Source organism: Urtica dioica, chromosome 4, assembly GCF_054948205.1.
Source record: "Urtica dioica subsp. dioica isolate 48M chromosome 4, U.dioica_male_clone48M_v1_H2, whole genome shotgun sequence".
NCBI classification, from domain to species: domain Eukaryota; kingdom Viridiplantae; phylum Streptophyta; class Magnoliopsida; order Rosales; family Urticaceae; genus Urtica; species Urtica dioica.
The window spans coordinates 13,078,361-13,085,822 of NC_142759.1; positions in this window are offsets into that span (position 1 = coordinate 13,078,361).

The window sequence follows — 7,462 nt, forward strand, 5'->3', positions numbered from 1 at the left end:
TTCTTCGGCCGAGCTAGCCCTAGCTTTACCAGATCTCACCATTCTCTCCACTCTCTGCGCTCGGGACCCGCTTCATCTCCGCCGTCGGCCGCCTCGGGTTCAGCTTCGGCTCGGGCTCAGGGATTTCAAAACTGTTAGTCTGGTTGATTTCGAAACTGTGTGTGTGTGTGTGGTTGATTTCAATTACATAAACCCAGGCAGCGACGCCCACGAACACTCGTGGAACTCTCGGGCTCCGTCGCAGCGCCGCCGTGCCCTCCTGCCTTTCGCAGCCTCGCCGTGCTCAAGCCCCGCCTACAGGTTAGCCTATCGCAGCCCTTTTAATTATGTGTTTTTAATTACTTTAGATTAATTGTAATTAGTATAATTAGTCTAGTAGTTAATTAGTTAGGTAATTAAATATTTAGTTTTATATGTATATGTGTATTAATAATGCAGTTAGTTTGATAATTGTAAATCTTAAATATGATATAATTATTAAAATTGGTAAATATGATATAATAAGTAAAATTGATAAAATTGTTAATTATGTAATTGAAATTAATTTGATATAATTATAAAAATTGTTAATTATGTAATTGAAATTAATTTGATATAATTAATGAAATTGGTAAAATTGTTAATATAATTGAAATTAATTTGATATAATTATTAAAATTGTTAATCATGTAATTGAAATTAATTTGATATAATTAGTAAAATTGGTAAAATTGTTTATGTAGTTGAAATTAATTTAGTTAGTAATTTTTTAAGTTAATATAATATAATTTAAGTTATTTGTTCAATTGTTAATCATGAAATTGAATTTAGTTGAGTTATTGTAATTTAGTTTTAATTTACATATTTTTGATAAATGAGTTGATATTATTGAATTTTTGTTGTAATCGAGCCACGGAGGTTCGATTTAGGGTTTAGTTGATTATGATGATAGTTTTGGATGATTTGTATATGCTTTTTTAATGAGTGTGCAGGTTTTTGGTTTGTTAGAATTATAGGCAAAATTCTGCCGAAATTTTGGTAAAGTTTTCAACCAATTATTCTCAAAACCCTAATTTTTTCAATTCGACTTCAGATAACATAAAATTCATAATTTCACCTTTATAGTTCTTCGTCCCTTAGCAATAACTCTTAAGCCGCACTATTGGGCATCAGTGCTAACATAAGCAATCGATTTCAGTCGTCTTCGTCCCTTAGCAACAACTCTTAATAATTGTTAATTTTACCTTTCGTTTAGTGAAATCAATGTCCAATCCAAGTAGAGATTGGATCACCAAGAACAATCGGTTGTCCTTGCAGTATAAAATCGGAGTTAATGAATTTATCCACATTGCAAGAAGATTTCCGAACGATAATGGCGAATATCGATGTCCATGCATGCCTTGCAACAACGTGAGATGGCACGACATTGGGGTTGTAAGGCATCATCTGCTAAACAAAGGGTTTACCTCGAGCTACACAGAATGGTATCATCATGGCGAGGTCGTGCGTTTCGTCTGTCATCTTGAAGAAGTCCCCATCGGAGAAACAACCCAGAGAGGAGTATGAGGAATACATGCTGCTGTGGGGGATATATAAGAGATCACGAGGATTTCGACGGAGTTACCGAGCCGGCTCCGAGCGAGGTGCGTGCGGAGGAGCAAGTGGAAGACTTGTTCGCCGAGTTGGAAGCGGAATTGTACCATGGATGCAATGAGTTTTCGTCTTTGTCATTCTAGGTTCAGTTGATGCACCTTAAAGTCACGAACCATTGGACGAACAAGTCGTTCACAGAACTGCTGCAGCTCTTGAGGAAGTCTCATCCAACCGGTAATCGAATACCGGAAACGCACTACGAGGCAAAAGCAAAGCTGAAGCGTTTCGGCATGGGATACGAGATGATCGACGCGTGCATTAATGACTGTGTCATATTCTGAAAACATCTCGCGAACGTCGACGTGTGCCCGATATGTAACGAGAGTAGATGGAAGCCAACTGGTAAGAAGATACCGCAAAAGATATTGCGATATATTCCCTTGAAAGATCGATTGAAGCGACTGTACGCATCTCGACACACGGTGCTTCAGATGCAGTGGCATGAAAGAGATCGCGTCAGGGAAGCTGGGGTTCTACGACATCCTGCGGATGGTACAACGTGGAAGAATTTGGACGAGATATACGCACGCTTTGCTGCAGAGCCTCGGAACGTGCAGCTTGGGCTAGCTGCGGATGGATTCAACCCGTTTGGGGATACGAATCTATCGTACAGCATGTGGCCTGTAGTACTAACGGCGTACAACTTGCCGCCTTGGTTGTGCATGAATAAAGAGTACCTGATGCTCACGCTTCTGATCTCGGGGCCTCATTCACCAGGAAAATATATGGACGTTTTCTTGCAGCCTGTTGTTGAAGAGCTGAAAGAACTGTGGGAGAATAGAGTCCGCGTTCGTGATGGAGCCAAAGATGAAGTGTTTCGGTTGCGTGCCGCGTTACTCTGGACGATAAACGATTTTCCGGCTAGATCGTATTTATCGGGATGGAGCGGTCAAGGGTATCTCGCTTGCCCTACATGCAACTTTGACACGCCGTCCCTAAAAGTCAGAAACAGGATCGTCTACTACGACCATCATCGATTCTTGAAAATGCGTCACCGATTGAGGAAAAAGCAAAGATCACTACAAAGATAAGCACGAGAAACGAAATAAACCCGAGAAGTTGACTTCGCAAGACATACTCGCTCAGTTGGCTGGTGTTTCTTGCACGACTACTGGCAAACACGCTGCCTCTGTAGGCAAAAAATGAAAGCGAGCTGAGTGCGAACTGAATTAGACCAAGAAAAGCATTTTTACGAGTTGCCGTACTGGTCTGAGTCGCAGTTGAAACACAACATAGACGTGATGCACGTAGAGAAGAACGTGTGCGAGAATCTTCTCGGGACGATGCTCAGCTTGGAAAAGAAGAACTATGACACCGAGAAGGTGAGGCTTGATTTGATGGACTTGGGCATCAAGACCACTTTGCACTTGGAACCAAATGGGGGTGGGTATTACAAACCGCGAGCGTCGTACGTTTTGACCCTTGAGCAGAGACAGCGATTTACAGAGTTCTTAAAATCTGTCAAATTTCCCGATGGTCTCGCTGGGAATTTAAAAAAAATGTGACAACTGATGGGAAGCTCGCAGATGCACCCTATGCATCAGACAACGTCACCATCAGTTTCAATGGCAGATGCTCAGACGACGCCGCCAGCTTCAGCAGAGTTCCAGCGAGAGCGTACGAGCGGCAGTGCACGAGGAGGTAGCAGCAGTTCCGGAGGAAGATTTGGCGGAAGAGGGAGTAAAACATTCAAGGAGTGGTTTACAAACCGAGGAAAGGGAAAGGGAAAGGGAAAAGATAAAGAAAAAAGATTGAACATTTTTGTAATTATTTGTCGTACATTATAATTATTATTGTAATCGAAGAACAAACGGTTAATTTTTATTATTATTATGAATATTAATTAATGAATTTTCTAATTAATAAACTATTTAGTACATATTATTTTATTAAAATCATAGAATTTATAAGCATAACAAAACAAAAAACAAATTAAAAAAAATACTATCGAGTGCGACTATCCGCACCCGAAAATGAAGCGGGTAGACCTTTGGGTGCGAATAGTCGCACCCAAAGGTCAATATTCCCCGCCAAATTATGGCAGGAAGACCATTGGGTGGTGCAACTTTTCGCACCCAATGGCCTTCCCGTGGACTTTTTCGCATCACTTTTCTGACTTATGGGTGCGAATGTGGGTGCGAAAAGCCGCACCTAAAAAGTCGCACCTAAAAGTCATGATCATCGGGTGCGACTTTTCGCACCCACGACCTTTAGGTGCGGACTTTCGGGTGCCGAAAAGTCGCACCTAAAGCCGCACCTAAAGGTATCATTGGGTGCGACTTTTGACTTTTAGGTGCGAAAAAAGTCGCACCCAATGCTGTTTTTTGTACTAGTGATTTAACAATCAATGTGAAGTTCTAATTAGATAAATAGATAAACAGAACATGCTCTTTGTTCTTGGTTTACGAAATAAATCACAACCGGATAATTGCTTACACTAATTAGGGAGGATTTATTATGTGGTAAGTTGGTAATCTCTCTATCTCTCTCTCTCTCTCCCAAATATATTGTAATGGATTTATTTTTTGGTCATGTACGTACTCTGACGTTTTTTTTATTAAGATGGGTAGTTTTTGGGTGTTTGGATTTACTTATTGTTACGGGATAAATTAGTCAGGCACCGAGTAGGCTAGTCAGACCCCCGAGCAGTAAGAAGAATCCAGCACCGAGCTCAGGTAGAATAGACCCAAGGGCTGCCCATTGAAAAGGAACGAACCGTTCATAAGACAAGAACGAAACCTACCGATCAGAACATCGGAGAGAAGAGAAGAAGGTGGGTCAAAGACTAGTCAAATCAAAAGAAAACACGTTTCAAATCCCTAAAACGCACACCTCAACGGTTCCAAAACCATACAAAGAATAGTAACCGTCCACCTCAGTAAGGGGAACGCGGCAGTTACTCAAAAACCGTCTAGAACGTGGGAGTGATCACCCCACGTTCCCCAGAATAACCGTCAGAGTCCATAACCACGAAGCTACACCAGACAATTATAAATAGGAGCTCGCGGAGATTCTCAAAGAGGAGAAAAAAGACTTAGAATACTTTACTTACTTTCTTTCACTTAGAACTTTTCAAATACATTGCTCTCTTGTTTTAGATTCGTCAGTATAAAGAGAAAGTCTTGCCTAAATCGTTTCAGTACTCGGAGTCCTCTACTCGGAGTCTGTGTATTTTCGCAAGATATTGTTGTACTAATTTTACAGGTCAACAGTTGGCGCTAGAAGAAGGGGGGAAGCTGAAGAATATGGCTAGTTCGTCCACACATGTGAACGTTGTCCCCAACCAGGAAACGGAGATAGAGCACCATAATCGCACCCTGCCTCTCACCTTGGAAGAAATAGCTGAGCTTCTTCCGGAACCTAGCCTCGAAGAACAGTTCAGGCACATGCAAGAGCGTCTTTCAATTCTAGAGGCGAGTAACACAGAATGGAAGATGAGGTTGCAGGCAAGGAAAGTCGCACTGCGAAGTGCAGTAGTGATCCCTGATGAAGAACCCTCGCACCGATCAGGGAAAGAACCCGTTGGGCAGGATCCGCAGGTTAAGAAACCTCGGAAACATGCTAAAGATCGTTATGAGAGGGTGGAAGATAACTCTGAATCCGAGGAGGAGCAGTCCAGTCAGGAAAAGATTCCTGATCGGTACCAGCCTACTATGGATAAAAGTCATTCAAACACTTTCAGAAATAGCATGGGAAGCTTGGAAACTGAAGACAACGCGAACGCCAACAAAACAAATTTTAGAAGATTGGAGCGTCGGATTGAAGAGGTGGCCCTAGGTCAGAAGGAGTCTATCCCAAAAGTTGGAGAGGTTGTCTCCCCTTTCACGGCACGAGTATTAGAACACCCGTTGCCTGATCATTTCAGGATGCCAAGCATCCCAGTATACGACGGAAAGACCAACCCGAGAGACCATCTAGACACTTTCTCTTCTTGGATGCTGTTGCAAGGGGCATGACCAGAAGTTATGTGCAGAGCGTTCTCTATCACTCTAACTGGCTCAGTCAAAAGGTGGTACAGAAAACTAAAGCCAAACTCTATAGGATCCTGGAAGCAGTTATCCAAAAAATTCATGGAACAGTTTGTCGGCTCCAGCTCAGGGAAAACTCCCAACGAAAGGCTGCTGGCGATGAGGCAAGCCCATGACGAATCATTGAAAGATTTCATTAATCGCTACTCGGAGCAAGCTCTTCAGGTTGACGATCTGAATGAAGATTTTAAGCTCTTAGGGATCTCCTCCGGCGTCCGTACCGAATCAGAGTTTTGGTGGTCACTTCAGAAGACCAGTCCAAAGGACTACAACGATTTCCTGAAGAGAGCTCAGAAATATATCAACGCGGAGGAAGCAAGGTTGGCGGCAAGAAAAGCAAAGCCACCGAAGAGTTACCAAGAGGAGCACAGGGAGCGACATTCTGAGGATAACCGCCCACCAAAGAAGAGCCGGTCTGGAGCAGGACCTCTGAAGCCTTTTTCCAGTAAGTTTGATAAATATCATAAACTCAATACCCCGATAGAGGAGATATTTAGTCTTACACAGGATAAAGAAGATTTCCCTAAGCCAAGGCCGATCAAGAAAGATATCTCAAAGAGAGATAAAACGAAATATTATGCTTTCCACGCGGACATCGGTCACCGCACTGCTGACTGTTTCAACCTCGAAGAAGCTATAGAAGCTTTGATCCGAAGAGGACCGTTGAAGAAATTCAAGGCCGAGCAAGGAGATCAAGAAGATCAAAAAGGTGAGGCGTATGCTGAAATCTCGCTCATAGTCGGAGGACCACATGTGGGAGGAACTTCAAGGAGCGCTCAAAAGAGCTATGTAAGAGAGGCCTACGCGGGACCCCGACAAATCTTGTTTACAACCGAACAAAGGCCTAACAAGATAGCCAAACCTAGCTCGGAGCCGATCACCTTTACAATAGAAGATGCTCGGTGGGTAATGTTCCCTCACAACGATCCACTAGTCATATCAGCTCTTATCGGGAATAGGAATGTACACCGAATATTGGTGGATACTGGGAGTGCTGTCGATGTGCTCTATGAAGACACATTCAACAAAATGGGTCTTAAGCAAGACGCATTGACTCATTCTCCTGAAAATCTCTATGGTTTCACAGGGGATTCAATCCAGCCCAAGGGAGTAATCCCACTCCCAATAACTGTAGGAGAGAACCCGAGAAGTAAAACCACTAACACAACATGGGTGGTAGTTCCAGGAAAATCTTCGTTCAACGCGATCATTGGCAGGCCAACTTTGCAGTCCCTCGGGGCCATCGCTTCAGTGGAGTATTTGAAGATGAAGTTTCCTACCAAGCACGGGGTAGGCGAAGTAGTCGGAACTCAGGCTATCGCAAGAAGCTGTTATGCGAATTATCTCAAAGAGAGTCAGGACAAAGATGTCCACAAAGTTATGATGATCGACTCAGACTTCGACCCACGCCTTCTGAGTCGAGAAGAAATTGGCCCAGGAGATGAAGTCGAGGAGATTACTCCGGATCCAAAACAACCTGAAAAGAAACTCAAGATTGGAAAATATCTTGAATCAGGTAAATTCTTAGGTTTCATCGTTCATGAACGAGGCATCAAAGTAAATCCGGAGAAGATCACAGCCTTATTGAACATGACACCACCGCGAAACATAAAAGAGGTGCAAAAGGTGACAGGATGCATAGCTGCATTAAGCCGTTTTATTTCAAGATCAACCGATTGAAGTATTCACTTCTTTAATGCGGTCAGAGGCTCCAAAGAATTTGAATGGACCAAGCAATGCAATGAGAGTTTCGAATCTCTAAAGGAGCACTTGGCATGGCCTCCTACTTTAAGAAAAGTACA